Raw genomic sequence first — 17,071 nt, forward strand, 5'->3', positions numbered from 1 at the left:
ATTTTTAGTTTCCATCTCTATTTCATTGTCAACACAGCGATCTTTCAGGAGCAGGTTATTTAATTTCAATGTATTTGCATGTTTTTTAGTGTTCTTTTGGGAGTTGATTCCAATTTTATTCCACTGTGTTCTGAGAGAGTACTTGATATAGTTTCTGTTTTCTTAAATTTACTGAGATTGCTTTGTGTCCTATCATATGGTCTTAGAGAATGTTCCATGTGCTGATGAATAGAATGTATATTCTACAGTTGTTGGGTAGAATATTCTGTAAATAGGCTGGGCACGGTGGCTCACGCCTGTAATACCAACACTTTGGAAGGCCAAGTTGGGCAGGTCAGCTGAGGTTAGGCGTTCGAGAACAGCCTGGCCAACATGGGGAAACCTCATCTCCATTAAAAAAAAAAAAAAAAAAAAAAGCCAGGTGTGGTGGCAGGCACCTGTAATCCCAGCTACTCAGGAGGCTGAGGCAGAAGAATCACTTGAAACCTGGAGGTAGAGTTTGTAGTGAGCTGAGATCATGCCATTGCATTACAGCCTGGCGACAAGAGCGGAACTGCATCTCAAAAAAAAAAAAAAAAAAAAAGATTGGGCTGGGCGCGGTGGCTCAAGCCTGTAATCCCAGCACTTTGGGAGGCTGAGGCGGGTGGATCACGAGGTCAGGAGGTGGAGACCATCCTGGCTAACACGCTGAAACCCCATCTCTACTAAAAAATACAAAAAAACTAGCCGGGCGAGGTGGCGGCGCCTGTAGTCCCAGCTACTCGGGAGGCTGAGGCAGGAGAATGGCGTGAACCCGGGAGGCGGAGCTTGCAGTGAGCTGAGATCCGGCCACTGTACTCCAGCCTGGGCGACAGAGCGAGACTCCGTCTCAAAAAAAAAAAAAGATTGTTGTGTAAATGTCTTTTAAGCCCATTTGTTCTGGGGTATGGTTTCAGTACATTGTTTCTTAGTTGACTTTCTGTTTTGATGACCTGCCTAGTGTTCTCAGTGAGTATTAAAATCCACCACTATTTTTGTGTTGTCTTTTATCTCATTTCTTAGGTCTAGTAGTAATTGTTTTATAAATTTGGGAGTTCCACTGTTGTGGCATATAGATTGTGATTGTGATATTTTCCTGTTGGCCTAGTCCTTTTATCATTATGTAATGTCCCTTTTTGTCTTTTTTAACTATCCTTACTTTAAAACTTTTTTTTTTTTTTTTTTTTCTGATATAATAATAGCTACTCATGCTCGCTTTTGTTGTCCATTTGCATGGGATATCTTCTTCCACCACTTTAAGTTTATGTAAGTCCTTATGTGTTAGGTGAGTCTCTTGAAGATGCAGAAACATCTTTGGTTAATTCTTATCCATTATGCCATTCTGTATCTTTTATGTGGAACATTGAGGCCACTAACATCTATGTCAGTATTGAGATGTGAGGTACTATTCTACACATTGTGCTATTTGTTGTCCTAATACCTTGTTTTTTTTTTTTTTTTTTCTTCATTCTGTTAATGTTTTATAGACCCTGTGAGATTTATGCTTTAAGGAGGTTCTATTTTGGTATATTCTAAGAATTTGTTTCAAAATTTAGGGCTTTTTTTTAGCAGCTCTTATAATACTGGCTTGGTAGTGTTGAATTGTCTCAGCATTTGTTTGTCTGGAAAAGACTGTCTCATTCTTTCATTTATAAAGGTTAGTTTCATTGAATACAAAATTCTCGACTGATAACTGTTTTGTGTAAAGAGTCCGAAAATAGGTCCACAATTCCTTCTAGCTTGTAAGGTTTTTCATGAGAAATCTGCTGTTAATCTGGTAGGTTTTTCTTTATAGATTACCTGCTGCTTTTGTCTCATAGCTCATAAGATTCTTTTCTTCATCTTAACTTTAGATAACCTGTTGGCTATGTGCCAGGTGATGAGATCTTTTGCAATGAGTTTCCCAGGTTTTCTTGGAGCTTCTTGTATTTGGATGTCTAGATCTCTAGTAAGGCTGGGGATGTTTTCTTCAATTATTCCCTCAAATATGTTTTCCAAACTTTTAGATGTCTCATCTTATCAGGAACATCAATTATTCTTAGGTTTGGACATGTAACATAGTCCCAAATTTCTTGGAGGCCTTATGTATTTTTAAAAATTATTTTTATTTGTCTTGGATGGATTGGGTTAATTCAAAAACCTTGCCTTCTATCTCTGAGGTTCTTTCTTCTGCTTGTTCTGTTCTGTTGGTCATCCTTTCCAGTGCATTTTGCATTTCTCTCAGTGTTTCCTTGATTTGCAGAAGTTGTGATTGTTTTTCATTTATGCTATCTATTTCATTGGATAATTTTCTTTTCAGAACCTGTATCATGTTTTTGATTTCTTTAAATTGAACCTCACCTTTCTCTGGTTCCTCCTTGATTAGCTTAATAATCAACCTTCTGAATGCTTTTTCTGGGAACTCAGAGATTTCATCTTGGTTTGGATCCATTGTTGTGAACTGGTGTGATCTTTTGGGGGTATTAATGAACCTTGTTTTGTCATATTACCAGAATTGTTTTTTTTGGTTCCTTCTCATTGGGTAGACTATATCAGAAGGAAGATCTCAGATTCAAGGGCTTCTATTCAGATTTTTTTGTCCCACTGTGTGTTCCCTTGAGGTGGTGTTCTCCCCCCTCCCCTAGGAATGGGGCTTCCTGAAAGCAAAAGTATATTGGTTTTTATGTTCTTTTGGGTCTAGCCACACAATGAAGCTACCAGATTGTTGGCGGGTACTGGGGAATGTCTGCAAAGAGTCCTGTGATGTGATCCCTCTAAAGGTGTTGCAGCCGTGAATACCAGCACCTGCCCTGGTGGAGGCAGCAGGAGATTTAAGTGGACTTTGTAAGGGTCCTTGGGTCCTTTTAGTGTACAGGTTTTGTGTTGGTTGTGGTTGGCCTTCAGCCAGGAGGTGGCGCTTTCCAGACTGCATCAACAGTGGCCCTGTAGGGAGGATGCAAACTTGCCCTACCTACAACTGGTCAACTATTCAGGTTTCTCGGGTGGTGGGCGGGGCCATAGAGCTCACAAGAGATTATGACCTTTGTCTTGAGCTGCGAAGGTTGGTAGATAAATACCACCAGGTGGGGGCAAGTATAGGTGTGTCTGAGCTCAGCCTCACCTTTGTTGGGCCTTGCTGCTCCTGGTGCTGTAAGGGATGGGGGTGTGGTTTCCAGTCTAATGGAGTTATATTCCCAGGAGGACTATGGCTGTCCCTGCTGCAACACAGAGGTTACTAGAGAAGTGGCAGAAAGCCAGCCGTCACAGGCCTCACTCAGCTCCCACACAACCTGCAGTTCTGAAGGCCAGTCTCACTCCCCTCTTGCCCCCACAACAGCAACAAGTCTATTTACAGGCAGCTAGTGACCAGGGCTGACAACTTGCCGCAGACCATGGGCCTCTGTTTTGAGAAAGCAAACAGGCTCACATGTTCTGAGCCTCTCAGGGAGCCTGCAGCTTTGATCCAGTTCCTTAAAAGGGTCTGTGGATTCTCTCAGCTTTCCTGGTATGTTCCTGTAGTAGTTCTTGGTGCAAAAGTTCACAATGTGAGTTTCCACACGCTACTCTGTCCGTCTGAGTGGGAGCTGAAAGCTAGTCCTCCCTCCTATCCATCATCTAAATCAGGATGTTAAAGTTCCGTGTTTTTTCAGTATTACAAATTGCATTGTATGCAGCCAGGTAGCAAAGAAATCTTCTTATCCAAAGGTATAAACTCAAAATTTTATTGAACGTCTTGAAATTCACTGTGAAATAAAAGTTAATACACCGGTTTTTACATATTTACTCAGCATTTCTTCGTGACTTTTTTATTTTTGGTGGCTCTTGGAAGATATTGCTGTAACTTCAACCCAGATGACATCTTAATTTTTCCCCTCTAATTGCTTCCATCAAAAAATTTAACTTTTATTATGGGATACCAGATCCAACTCTCAAGTCATTAAAATTAATCAAATCTTCATGCACTGATCCAACAAATAGTTTCGTTATTTAGATTCTTAGTGAATAGATAATTTACAAGTGCCCCAAATTACGCACTGATACTTACATATTTTAGTAATGATTATTGGACTTACATTGAAATTTACAATATAAGTAAACTTTTCTGAATTTTCAAATGTAAATATCTTTTTACATAATAGTAAGAATAAAATTTTTATAACTCTGTTGCTGTCACATTCCCAATAATGAAAAATCATTTAATCTTAGTTGGACTGACTTTATTTGTCTTACTGATTCATGGGTGAAGCAAATTTTTCTAAAATTGGTAAATGCTTCAGTGGTTCTGCTTATTGAATAGGATTAGAGTTTGTGGAATATGTTTCCAGTCCTTGAAGTTGTTTTAAGGAAAATCATATCAGGCATATGGATTTGGCCAAAGACATATATCCACAGTGGCTCAAAGTAATAAACTAAGAAAATAACATTTAGACTTTATTCCGTGACTATAATAGATGTTCCTTACCTTGATATAAGTAGTTAACCTGTACATAAAACAACAGTATGGTAGTAGCTAACAAATATTTTTAATATCAATCCATAATCCTATACATTGACTAGTTTATGCATCACAACAATGTATATATTGGGTTGAAGGAAATAAAGAGAGACTATTCAATAATCCTTATCTTTTTTATTATACTTTAAGTTCTGGGGTACATGTGCACAATATGCAGGTTTGTTATATAGGTATACATGTGCCATGTTGGTTTGCTGCATCCATCAGCTCCTCATTTATATTAGATATTTCTCCTAACGCTGTCCCTCCCCCAATCCCCCACCCAATAATCCTTATCTTTTTAACAATTAAGAAAAAAGCATGATTATAGTTATTTAAAATCACTTGTCCAAATTAGAAAATTAAATTTTGTAATATCTGTTTCTAAGTGTAATACACTTTTGATTACATAAAGTTAGATTTATTTATGTCCATAAGTCTATGATGCTATGAAATATAGATAATTTCATTCAGGCCACCATCTGATTTTTAAAAACTCAAATAGTTTCTAAATTATCCAAATTATTTTCTAATCCAGTTGTTTTCTTCTTGGTCTAGTATTAATGAAGTATTTTACGGAAGTTATTAATTTATAATTTGAAACGTAATAGTTTTTTGCAAGCTAATTGAAATAAATTACTGATATGGAAAATGCATCTAGATACTATTTAAATTTATACAGGCCATGCAAAACAGAAACCACGCTCATGTCTTTGTTCCCGGTGTCTCCTATATCCAGCAGGGAGCACAATATTCTATAGAGTGGTGTTCTACAATGCCCTGTTTGTTTCGAACTCAATGTTACTAATAATTTAACATCTTCTTACATCATTTTGTTTTACTCATGTTATAAAAGATTATGTATCTGTGTGGGCATGGAATATCCAATACGTATTTTAAAATTTCTGAAACCACTGAGAACAATAAAAACATATTTAATAAATTATTATTTGTGAAGATAATTACCATCATTCTGGTCACTGTGAAGAGTAAGCTCTCTTTGTGGTTTCCTCTTTCTTCCTCCATATCTCTGTTTCTTTGACGTTCACTAACAGTGGTTAGCATTGCTTGGAACTGAAACATCAGAGTCTGTTTCTAAATCTAGAGGCTGTATCTATTTGTGTTCAGGAAATTTTATCTTCATATTATGTAAAAACAATACATATCTCCATTTTTCCTGATATCTCCAGTCCCTGCTCTTGTCTCATTGTACCCACCAAACTCCCACTTCCATCAGTCCTGCGGATTATCAACGCAACTTTGTTAGTGGACATTCAAGACTATCTGCAACTATTATTGCTTACACCCTAATCATAATAATGTGTAACTTTTTTTTCCCTTTCAGTTATCAATTATGTGTGTATATATATGATTTTATACTATATATATATAATTGTATACAAACACATACACACACATGTAATTTAACCATTTAATGAGGCCATTTGTACGTACATCAATGCCATACTAGAACAAAATACCAGAAGCAAAATGTATAATAGCATAAAACTTCAACATTGTTTTATTTTGAGGAAAGTAGATATGATATTAATTCAACAATATCTCAATTCACACACATATCTTTGTATCAGCCTTCTGTTGTTTTAGGCTTTTTAAACTTGTACTATAGGCTCCTACCTGCAGCCTCCACTACGTGTACCTTATGTGCACACGCGCATGCATGTGTGTGCGCGCACACACACACACGAAGTATCTATTTTTTGGGGTGCTTAGATGACACTTCAGTTCTGCAATCTTACTGGCCATATCTTGGTTCCTTGGTTTTGGGATTAGAACGAGTTCCTCTGGCAGTATGGGTCCAATCAGGAGACAGAAAGTACAAAGGGAATTTTAAAAGGAGACATTTAATACACAGAATTACTAGCTATAATAAAGTGTAACTATAATGTATATTATTTAAAAACTTGGTATAATATTTGGAATTTCTTGACCTAGGGCAAGGGAGAGTACCCTAAAAAGACAAAGTTGGAAAAGGTACACAGCTCACTGGAGAAAGGATGGCTCAAAGCAGTAAAGTTTGCTGGTTTAGCTGGGACAGAGCTGGTATAGAGTTGCTGGGAAAAAATAGGAAACTGTCTAGAGTGCAGTCCAGAGAACAGGCAAGCAACAAGCAGTGACCTGGGCATATAGTTGAAGTTCAGGTGCCAATGGAGGTAGAAGGAGTTCAGAATAAAGAGGCTAAATACCATGACAGCAGTGAACTTACAGAAGGAGCTACTGCTCAGCATGTGACCTTCTGGGCCACAGACAGTCTTGAGCATGTTACACAGGCCCTTGCTTCCATGGCAACCGGACTGCAGGAAGGTTATGGCCAGGCTGACATAGGCAGTGTTCTAAGTATCTTCCTGAGGAAGGATCTACTAGAAATTATCGTACTCAGACCTCTCTGACATCCTCCAGAGATTGTAGAAAGTGTCTTCGTTGAGCAGGGTCCCTCTAGCACTAAATACTGAAAAAGCCTAATGTCATGTTCACTTTATTTTTTTATTTTTTTAATTTATTTATTATTATTATACTTTAAGTTGTAGGGTACATGTGCATAACGTGCAGGTTTGTTACATATGTATACTTGTGCCATGTTGGTGTGCTGCACCCATCAACTCGTCATTTACATCAGGTATAACTCCCAATGCAATCCCTCCCCCCTCCCCCCTCCCCATGATAGGCCCTGGTGTGTGATGTTCCCCTTCCGGAGTCCAGGTGATCTCATTGTTCAGTTCCCACCTATGAGTGAGAACATGCGGTGTTTGGTTTTCTGTTCTTGTGATAGTTTGCTAAGAATGATGGTTTCCAGCTGCATCCATGTCCCTACAAAGGACACAAACTCATCCTTTTTTATGGCTGCATAGTATTCCATGGTGTATATGTGCCACATTTTCTTAATCCAATCTGTCACTGATGGACATTTGGGTTGATTCCAAGTCTTTGCTATTGTGAATAGTGCTGCAATAAACATACGTGTGCATGTGTCTTTATAGCAGCATAATTTATAATCTTTTGGGTATATACCCAGTAATGGGATGGCTGGGTCATATGGTACATCTAGTTCTAGATCCTTGAGGAATCGCCATACTGTTTTCCATAATGGTTGAACTAGTTTACAATCCCACCAACAGTGTAAAAGTGTTCCTATTTCTCCACATCCTCTCCAGCACCTGTTGTTTCCTGACTTTTTGATGATCGCCATTCTAACTGGTGTGAGATGGTATCTCACTGTGGTTTTGATTTGCATTTCTCTGATGGCCAGTGATGATGAGCATTTTTTCATGTGTGTGTTGGCTGTATGAATGTCTTCTTTTGAGAAATGTCTGTTCATATCCTTTGCCCACTTTTTGATGGGGTTGTTTGTTTTTTTCTTGTAAATTTGTTTGAGTTCTTTGTAGGTTCTGGATATTAGCCCTTTGTCAGATGAGTAGATTGCAAAAATTTTCTCCCATTCTGTAGGTTGCCTGTTCACTCTGATGGTAGTTTCTTTTGCTGTGCAGAAGCTCTTTAGTTTAATGAGATCCCATTTGTCAATTTTGGCTTTTGCTGCCGTTGCTTTTGGTGTTTTAGACATGAAGTCTTTGCCCATGCCTATGTCCTGAATGGTACTACCTAGGTTTTCCTCTAGGATTTTTATGGTATTAGGTCTAACATTTAAGTCTCTAATCCATCTTGAATTAATTTTCGTATAAGGAGTAAGGAAAGGATCCAGTTTCAGCTTTCTACTTATGGCTAGCCAATTTTCCCAGCACCATTTATTAAATAGGGAATCCTTTCCCCATTTCTTGTTTCTCTCAGGTTTGTCAAAGATGATGCCTGTAGATGTGTGGTATTATTTCTGAGGACTCTGTTCTGTTCCATTGGTCTATATCTCTGTTTTGGTACCAGTACCATGCTGTTTTGGTTACTGTAGCCTTGTAGTATAGTTTGAAGTCAGGTAGCGTGATGCCTCCAGCTTTGTTCTTTTGACTTAGGATTGTCTTGGAGATGCGGGCTCTTTTTTGGTTCCATATGAACTTTAAAGCAGTTTTTTCCAATTCTGTGAAGAAACTCATTGGTAGCTTGATGGGGATGGCATTGAATCTATAAATAACCTTGGGCAGTATGGCCATTTTCACGATATTGATTCTTCCTATCCATGAGCATGGTATGTTCTTCCATTTGTTTGTGTCCTCTTTTATTTCACTGAGCAGTGGTTTGTAGTTGTCCTTGAAGAGGTCCTTTACATCCCTTGTAAGTTGGATTCCTAGGTATTTGATTCTCTTTGAAGCAATTGTGAATGGAAGTTCATTCCTGATTTGGCTCTCTGTTTGTCTGTTACTGGTGTATAAGAATGCTTGTGATTTTTGCACATTAATTTTGTATCCTGAGACTTTGCTGAAGTTGCTTATCAGCTTAAGGAGATTTAGGGCTGAGACAATGGGGTTTTCTAAATATACAATCATGTCATCTGCAAAGAGGGACAATTTGATTTCTTCTTTTCCTAACTGAATACCCTTGATTTCTTTCTCTTGCCTAATTGCCCTAGCCAGAACTTCCAACACTATGTTGAATAGGAGTGGTGAGAGAGGGCATCCCTGTCTTGTGCCAGTTTTCAAAGGGAATTTTTCCAGTTTTTGCTCATTCACTATGATATTGGCTGTGGGTTTGTCATAAATAGCTCTTATTATTTTGAGGTACGTTCCATCAATACCGAATTTATTGAGCGTTTTTAGCATGAAGGGCTGTTGAATTTTGTCAAAAGCCTTTTCTGCATCAATTGAGATAATCATGTGGTTCTTGTCTTTGGTTCTGTTTATATGCTGGATTATGTTTATTGATTTGCGAATGTTGAACCAACCTTGCATCCCAGGGATGAAGCCCACTTGATCATGGTGGATAAGCTTTTTGATGTGTTGCTGAATCCGGTTTGCCAGTATTTTATTGAGGATTTTTGTATCGATGTTCATCAGGGATATTGGTCTAAAATTCTCTTTTTTTGTTGTGTCTCTGCCAGGCTTTGGTATCAGGATGATGTTGGCCTCATAAAATGAGTTAGGGAGGATTCCCTCTTTTTCTATTGATTGGAATAGTTTCAGAAGGAATGGTACCAACTCCTCCTTGTACCTCTGGTAGAATTCAGCTGTGAATCCATCTGGTCCTGGACTTTTTTTGGTTGGTAGGCTATTAATTATTGCCTCAATTTCAGAGCCTGCTATTGGTCTATTCAGGGATTCAACTTCTTCCTGGTTTAGTCTTGGAAGAGTGTAAGTGTCCAGGAAATTATCCATTTCTTCTAGATTTTCCAGTTTATTTGCGTAGAGGTGTTTGTTCACTTTAAATGAAAAATACTCAAAGGAATTCCATTGTTCACCACGGAAATTATATCAAAGGATGCATTTGGAGCTGAAGGACAATAGATTGATCATTGACAGTCTATTGTTTTGGCCAGTCAGCTTCCATATGTGTCTTTCAATACATGTTTGACCTTTTTTTTTTTTTTTTTTTTTTTTTGAGACGGAGTCTCGCTGTGTCTCCCAGGCTGGAGTGCAGTGGCGTGATCTCGGCTCACTGCAAGCTCCGCCTCCCGGGTTCACGCCATTCTCCCGCCTCAGCCTCCCAAGTAGCTGGAACTACAGGCGCCCGCCACCACGCCCGGCTAGTTTTTTGTATTTTTAGTAGAGACGGGGTTTCACCATGTTAGCCAGGATAGTCTCGATCTCCTGACCTCGTGATCCACCCGCCTCGGCCTCCCAAAGTGCTGGGATTACAGGCTTGAGCCACCGCGCCCGGCCATGTTTGACCTTTTTTTATAACAGCAAAACAATTCTATATTCCTGTATAGCAATATGTATCTGTAGCTGTTTCAAGTAAAGAAGTTCTCACTCTTCCCTACAATAAGAAGACACACAGTTCTAACAATCATTTATTGTTGTGGACTATATTAATGTTTTCCAACTTAGTCATGGTCTCACTGAATACACTATCCCCTAAGGACTAAGTTGTAAAATTTACCTCCAAGAAGTCTTACATAATTTTTAAGTGAGAAGCTATAGAAAAACAGAATGATTAGTATATGTGCAAATAAACACCTGCATCTTACAAGCATAGAGAAAATATGAAATGCCACCACAATCCTCATTTCTATAACTGGATACTAATTTGTAATTAATATTTATCGCTTCTTTCTTCAATCAGTTCCATGTAATACCCTGAGCTTTATTATTATTATTATTATTGTTGTTGTTATTATTATACTTTAAGTTCTAGGGTACATGTGCACAACCTGTAGGTTTGTTACATATGTATACATGTGCCATGTTGGTGTGCTGCACCCATTAACTCGTCATTTACATTAGGTATATCTCCTAATGCTATCTCTCCCCCCTCCCCCCACCGCACCACAGGCCCCGGTGTGTGATGTTCCCCTTCCTGTGTCCAAGTGTTCTCATTGTTCAATTCCCACCTAGGAGTGAGAACATGCGGTGTTTGGTTTTCTGTCCTTGCTATAGTTTGCTGAGAATGATGGTTTCCAGTTGCATCCATGTCCCTACAAAGGTTATGAACTTATCAATTTTATGGCTGCATAGTATTCCATGGTGTATATGTGCCACATTTTCTTAATCTAATCTATTATTGATGGGCATTTGGGTTGGATCCAAGTCTTTGCTATTGTGAATAGTGCCGCAATAAACATATGTGTGCATTTGTCTTTATAACAGCATGATTTATTATCCTTTGGGTATATCCCCAGTAATGGGATGGCTGGGTCAAATGGTATTTTTAGTTCTAGACCCTTGAGGAATCATCTCACTGTCTTCCACAATGGTCGAACTAGTTTACAGTCTCACCAACAGTGTAAAAGTGTTCCTATTTCTCCACATCCTCTCCAGCACCTGTTGTTTCCTGACTTTTTAATAATCGTCATTCTAACTGGTGTGAGATGGTATCTCATTGTGGTTTTGATTTGCATTTCTCTGATGACCAGTGATGATGAGCATTTTTTCATGTGTCTGTTGGCTGCATAGGTATCTTCTTTTGAGAAGTGTCTGTTCATATGCTTTGCCCAGTTTTTGATGGGGTTGTTTTTTTCTTGCAAATTTTTTTGAATTCTTTGTAGATTCTGGGTATTAGCCCTTCTTCAGATGGGCAGATTGCAAAAATTTTCTCCAATTCTGTAGGTTACCTGTTCACTCTGATGGTAGTTACTTTTGCTATGCAGAAGCTCTTTAGTTTAATTGACCCCATTTGTCAATTTTGTCTTTTGTTGCCGTTGCTTTTGGTGTTTTAGTCATGAAGTCCTTGCCCATGCCTGTGTCCTGAATGGTATTGCCTAGGTTATCTTCTAGGGTTTTTATGGTTTTAGTTCTAACATTTAAGTCTTTAATCCATCTTGAATTAATTTTTGTATAAGGTCTAAGGGAGAGATCCAGTTTCAGCTTTCTACATATGGCTAGCCAGTTTTCCCAGCACCATTTATTAAATAGGGAATCATTTCCCCATTTCTTGTTTTTGTCAAGTTTGTCAAAGATCAGATGGTTGTAGATCTGTGGCATTATTTGTGAGGCCTCTGTTCTGTTCCATTGGTGTATATATCCGTTTTACTACCGGTACCATGCTGCTTTGGTTACTGTAGCCTTGTAGTATAGTTTGAAGTCAGGTAGCGTGATGCCTCCAGCTTTGTTCTTTTTGCTTAGGAATGTCTTGGCAATGCAGGCTCTTTTTGGTTCCATATGAGCTTTAAAGTAGTTTTTTCCAATTCTGTGAAGAAAGTTATTGGTAGCTTTATGGGGATGGCTTGAATGTATAAATTACCTTGGGCAGTATGGCCATTTTCATGATATTGATTCTTCCTATCCATGAACATGGAATGTTCTTCCATTTGTTTGTGTCCTCTTTTATTTCATTGAGCAGTGGTTTGTAGTTCTCCTTGAAGAGGTCCTTTACATCCCTTGTAAGTTGGATTCCTAGGTATTTTATTCTCTTTGAAGCAATTGTGAATGGGAGTTCACTCATGATTTGGGTGTCTGTTTGTCTGTTATTGGTGTATAGGAATGCTTGTGATTTTTGCACATTGATTTTGTATCCTGAGACTTTGCTGAAGTTGCTTATCAGCTTAAGGAGATTTAGGGCTGAGACAGTGGGGTTTTCTAAATATACAATCATGTCATTTTCAAACACATTCTCTACTAGGTAAAGTGACCCAAACCTTTATTCTCAAATGTTCTGAGTCATCAGTCATCCTGCATTTTTTTATTTGTGTGATTTTACAGTTATTTATGTTTTCAGTAATGAAAATATTAAAAGTTACACTAGGGAATTCCCTGAGCCCGACTTAAAGAATTTCTTCCTTTTATTGGATAGCAGCTACCAAAATTTTGCCTAGGCAAGCAGTATCAATCACCCCATTCCATAAATTGAGCTATCTTTTTATTTATTGGTTCAGTGTCATAAGGAGCATTAAATGGTTGAATGTCAGTTTCATCATCTAATTCAGGGTAACTATAGCTGCATTCACAATGGAATAATTTTCCTCTTATGGAACAAAATCTTTAATCCAACAAAGTTCAAAATTTCTAGGACAGAAAGTACATATTCTGCAAATGGGTAATTAAATGTAATGATGAGAGAAACCACACCATTTCTATTACTTGATTCTCAGATCATGGATTCAGGCCAGGAAGGAGACAGAATTCTACAAGCAAAAAGAATACCCTGTAAAGCAGATCCCCATCTGGTCATGGGATTTTTTTCCTGGGTGGTGCTGCAATTAAATTTTTTATAATCAATTCCACCCTTCAACTAGGTAAACTTCTTCTTGGCAATGAGGTACGTGGTAAGACAAGTTGATTCCATGACCATAAACCCATTCTTAAATTTCCTTTGCTGTGAAATAATTCCTTTGATCTAATTCAGTTTTCCATTGGATACCATGATAGTGGATTGGACATTCTGTGAATCCATTAGTGGTGCTGGCAGAGCATTATGATCAACGAAGGCAAATCCACATCAGAAATACGTGCTTATTCCAGTGAGGACAAATGTTTGTTCCATTATGGAATAGGTCTAATGGGGGAAGTCTGGTACCCAGGGCAATAATAGGATGTATGGAACTCGGTGGTGTTCTGCGCTTTCTTCAGATTAAGCAGTCAGTAATAGGAATAACCAGGTTATTTTGATAAGGGAACGTTTAGAACGTTGAACTCAGGCATAGCTTTCGTCCATGCCACTAAGGTCATTTTGTTCAGAAACCATTAACCAGGAAAAGAAGCTGACTAATTTTTATAGAGCACATAATTTCATTCAATGGTGGATAAAAGTCTCCTCTGGGACAGATGCCATTGCATTGTATAAAACGCAGATATCTTCACAATCCATGCCAATTATGGGAGGTTTACGCACGTACTTCTTTATCAAAATTCCTTGCCACCAGTCTTCTCATTTTCTCCCTCCAGGTTCTTGACTGTCAGCAAAACCATTCATCACTGATGTGTGGAGCAGTTGTGCTGCAGCCTGGTCCTTCAGCAGAGACTTTCCTTGCTCTAGTCTCCTCTCAAAACAGACAGCCTGACAGTGACTTTGTAGATGGGTCCATGTAAAACACTCAAATGTGGTCTATGCTGCTTACAAAATCCAAAATATTTGCCTGTCTTTGTGGTGGGTCGTGATGGGTAAATCAACTAGTTTTCCACCTTGGAGGGAATATCTCCTTATGTTTTAGATCACTATAACTTTCACTGAGATGGTGAGTTCTTTAAGTTGTCTGGGGCTATTTTCTAGCCTTTTATTTTAATATGCCTTATTAAAGAATTTAAATTACTTGCTACTTTCTACTAAATAGAACCAATCAGCATAAGTTCATCAGTATAGTAAACCAACGTGATGATCTTTGGAATATCAAGAAAATAAATATTTCAGCAGGCAATTTTATGGCAAAGAGTAGAGAAATTTGTGCAACCCTGAGGTAACATATATATATATATATAGTTGGCCCTGACAGGTAAAAGCAAACTGTCTTTGGTGGTATTTATATATTGTTATAGAGAAAATAGAAAACAAGTTAATGGCCACATACCAAGTAGCAGGAGTTATTATAACTGACTGCAGAAAAGACAGAATATTCGAGATAGTAGCTTTTATTGGATTTACCCTTTGGTTAAGTTGATGATAGCCCACAGTCATATTGTAATATCCATCTGACTTCTGCACAGGCTACAATGATGACCTAAATGAGATGTGATTGTTATCACTCCTTTATCTTTTTTATATCTTTGATAGTGGCATTAATCTCTGCAACTCCCCTAGGGAGACAGATTGCTTCTAGTTTACTGTCTTGGCAGAAAGGTGACGTTCCAGTTGGTTTCATTTTGCCCTTTACACTATAATACCCCTCGTTCCATGGATCAAATTCTCAACTTCAGGATTCTACCAGTATGATTTATACCAAGTATGCTTATCCCAGTTATACATTCAGGAACTGGGGAAATAGCAACAGGGTGGTTCTGTGGACCAACAGGTCTCACCGTGAGTCAGACTTGAGATACAACTCCATGTATCCCCTGACCATCATAGGTCTCTGACTGGTCAACCACAATGACATTTTGACATACCAGAAATTAGCATCATTCAGAGCTGGCATTTAGTAATTCTTCAAAGCTGTGGCTCTTTTCTTCCCCTAATGTATGGTGACTCTAGTAAATGGCCTCAGGCCATGCTGGGAAAAGCTCAAAGACAGTAACTTACCCAGATCAACTAATCTATACCCATCTAGTGTTCTATTTTCCTCTGTTTGGTTTGCCATCCTGAGAGTTTATTCACCTACATGTTGCCTAGCTACCTGCTTCACACAATATTGCAATTATTTTAGTGTATCAGCTACTTTCTCTTAGATCATAGTGTGAGTTTATCTCTTGGAACATGTTGAGATTTGACTCTAGTTATGTGTCTAGTGTCAACAAGGGGTAATTGTGTTAGGCCCTAAGGATAATGATAATTTACTTTCAATGGCCTTCCCAACAAGTATTGTATGTTTTCCAACTAAGGAAAGCTACTCAAATTTCAGAGGGCAAGCTGCTTTCACTGGAAAAGGTGTGTCTTACGCCATTTGGGCTGCTGGATAACAAAATACCATAAACTGGGTAGCTTATAAACAACAGAAATTTAAACCTTGCAGTTCTGGAGGAAGGTGCTGGCAGATTTGGTGTCTTTTGAGGGTGTGCTTCCTAGTTCCCACACACAGCCTTCTTGCTCTATCTTCACATGGTAGAAGAGACAGCTAGTTCTCTTGTGTCTCTTATATGTGTGCGAATGCCAATCATGAGAACCCCTCATTCGTGATCTAATCAACTACCCCAAAATACACATCCTACAACCGTCATCTTCGGGGTTAGAATTTCAACATGAATTTTATGAGGACACAGGCATTGAGACCACAGTAGGTGGATTAAAATGACTTGGGATTTCAGGATTGTCAGTTACACGTTAATATAACCAAGTGTCTCTATTCAAGTTTTAGGCTGTGAATCTGTCTGGTCTTAGGCTTCTTTTGGTTGTTAGGCCATTAATTACTGCCGCAATTTCAGAAAATGTTATTGGTCTATTCAGGGATTTGACTTCTTCCTAGTTTAGTCTTGGGGGAGTTCCAGTGTCCAGGAATGTATCCATTTCTTCTAGATTTTCTAGTTTATTGGCATAGAAGTGTTTACAGTATTCTCTGATGGTAGTGTGTATTTCTGTGGAATCAGTGGTGATATCTCTTTTATTACTTTTTATTGTGTCTATTTGATCCTTTTCTGTTTTCTTCTTTATTAGTTTGGCTAGTGGTCTATCCATTTTGTTAATCTTTTCAAAAAACCAGCTCCTGGATTCATTGATTCTTTTGAAGGATTTTTCATGTCTCTATCTCTTTCAGTTCTGCTCTGATCTTAGTTATTTCTTGATTTCTGCTAGCTTTTGTATTAGTTTGCTCTTGCTTCTCTAGTTTATTTTAATTGTGATGTTAGTGTGTTGATTGTGTATATTTCCTGATTAATGATGTCGGCGTTTAGTGCTATAAATTTCCCTCTAAACACTGCTTTAGTTATGTTCCAGAGATTCTGGTACATTGTCTCTCTGTTCTTGTTGGTTTCAAAAAGTTTCTTTATTTCTGCCTTAATTTCATTGTTTACCCAGTAGTCATTCAGGAGCAGTTTGTTCAGTTTTCATGTAGCTTTGTGGTTTTGACTGAATTTCCTAATCTTGAGTTCTAATTTGATTGCACTGTTGTCTGAGAGCCTGTTTGTTACAATTTTCATTCTTTGCATTTGCTGAGGAGTGTTTTACTTCCAATAATATAGTCGATTTTAGAATAAGTGTTATATGATGCTGAGAAGGATGTATATTCTATTGATTTGGGGTCAATAGTTCTGTAGATGTCTGTTAGGTCTACTTGGTCCAGAGCTGAGTTCAAATCCTGAATATCCATGTTAATTTTCTGTCTTGTGGATCTGTCTAATACTGACAGTAGGGTGTTAAAGTCTCCCACTATTATTGTCTGGGAGTCTAAGTCTCTTTGTAGGTCTCTAAGAACTTGCTTTATTAATCTGGGTGCTCCTA

The sequence above is a fragment of the Macaca nemestrina genome, chromosome 1, assembly GCF_043159975.1.
Source record: "Macaca nemestrina isolate mMacNem1 chromosome 1, mMacNem.hap1, whole genome shotgun sequence".
Classification (NCBI taxonomy): Eukaryota; Metazoa; Chordata; class Mammalia; order Primates; family Cercopithecidae; genus Macaca; species Macaca nemestrina.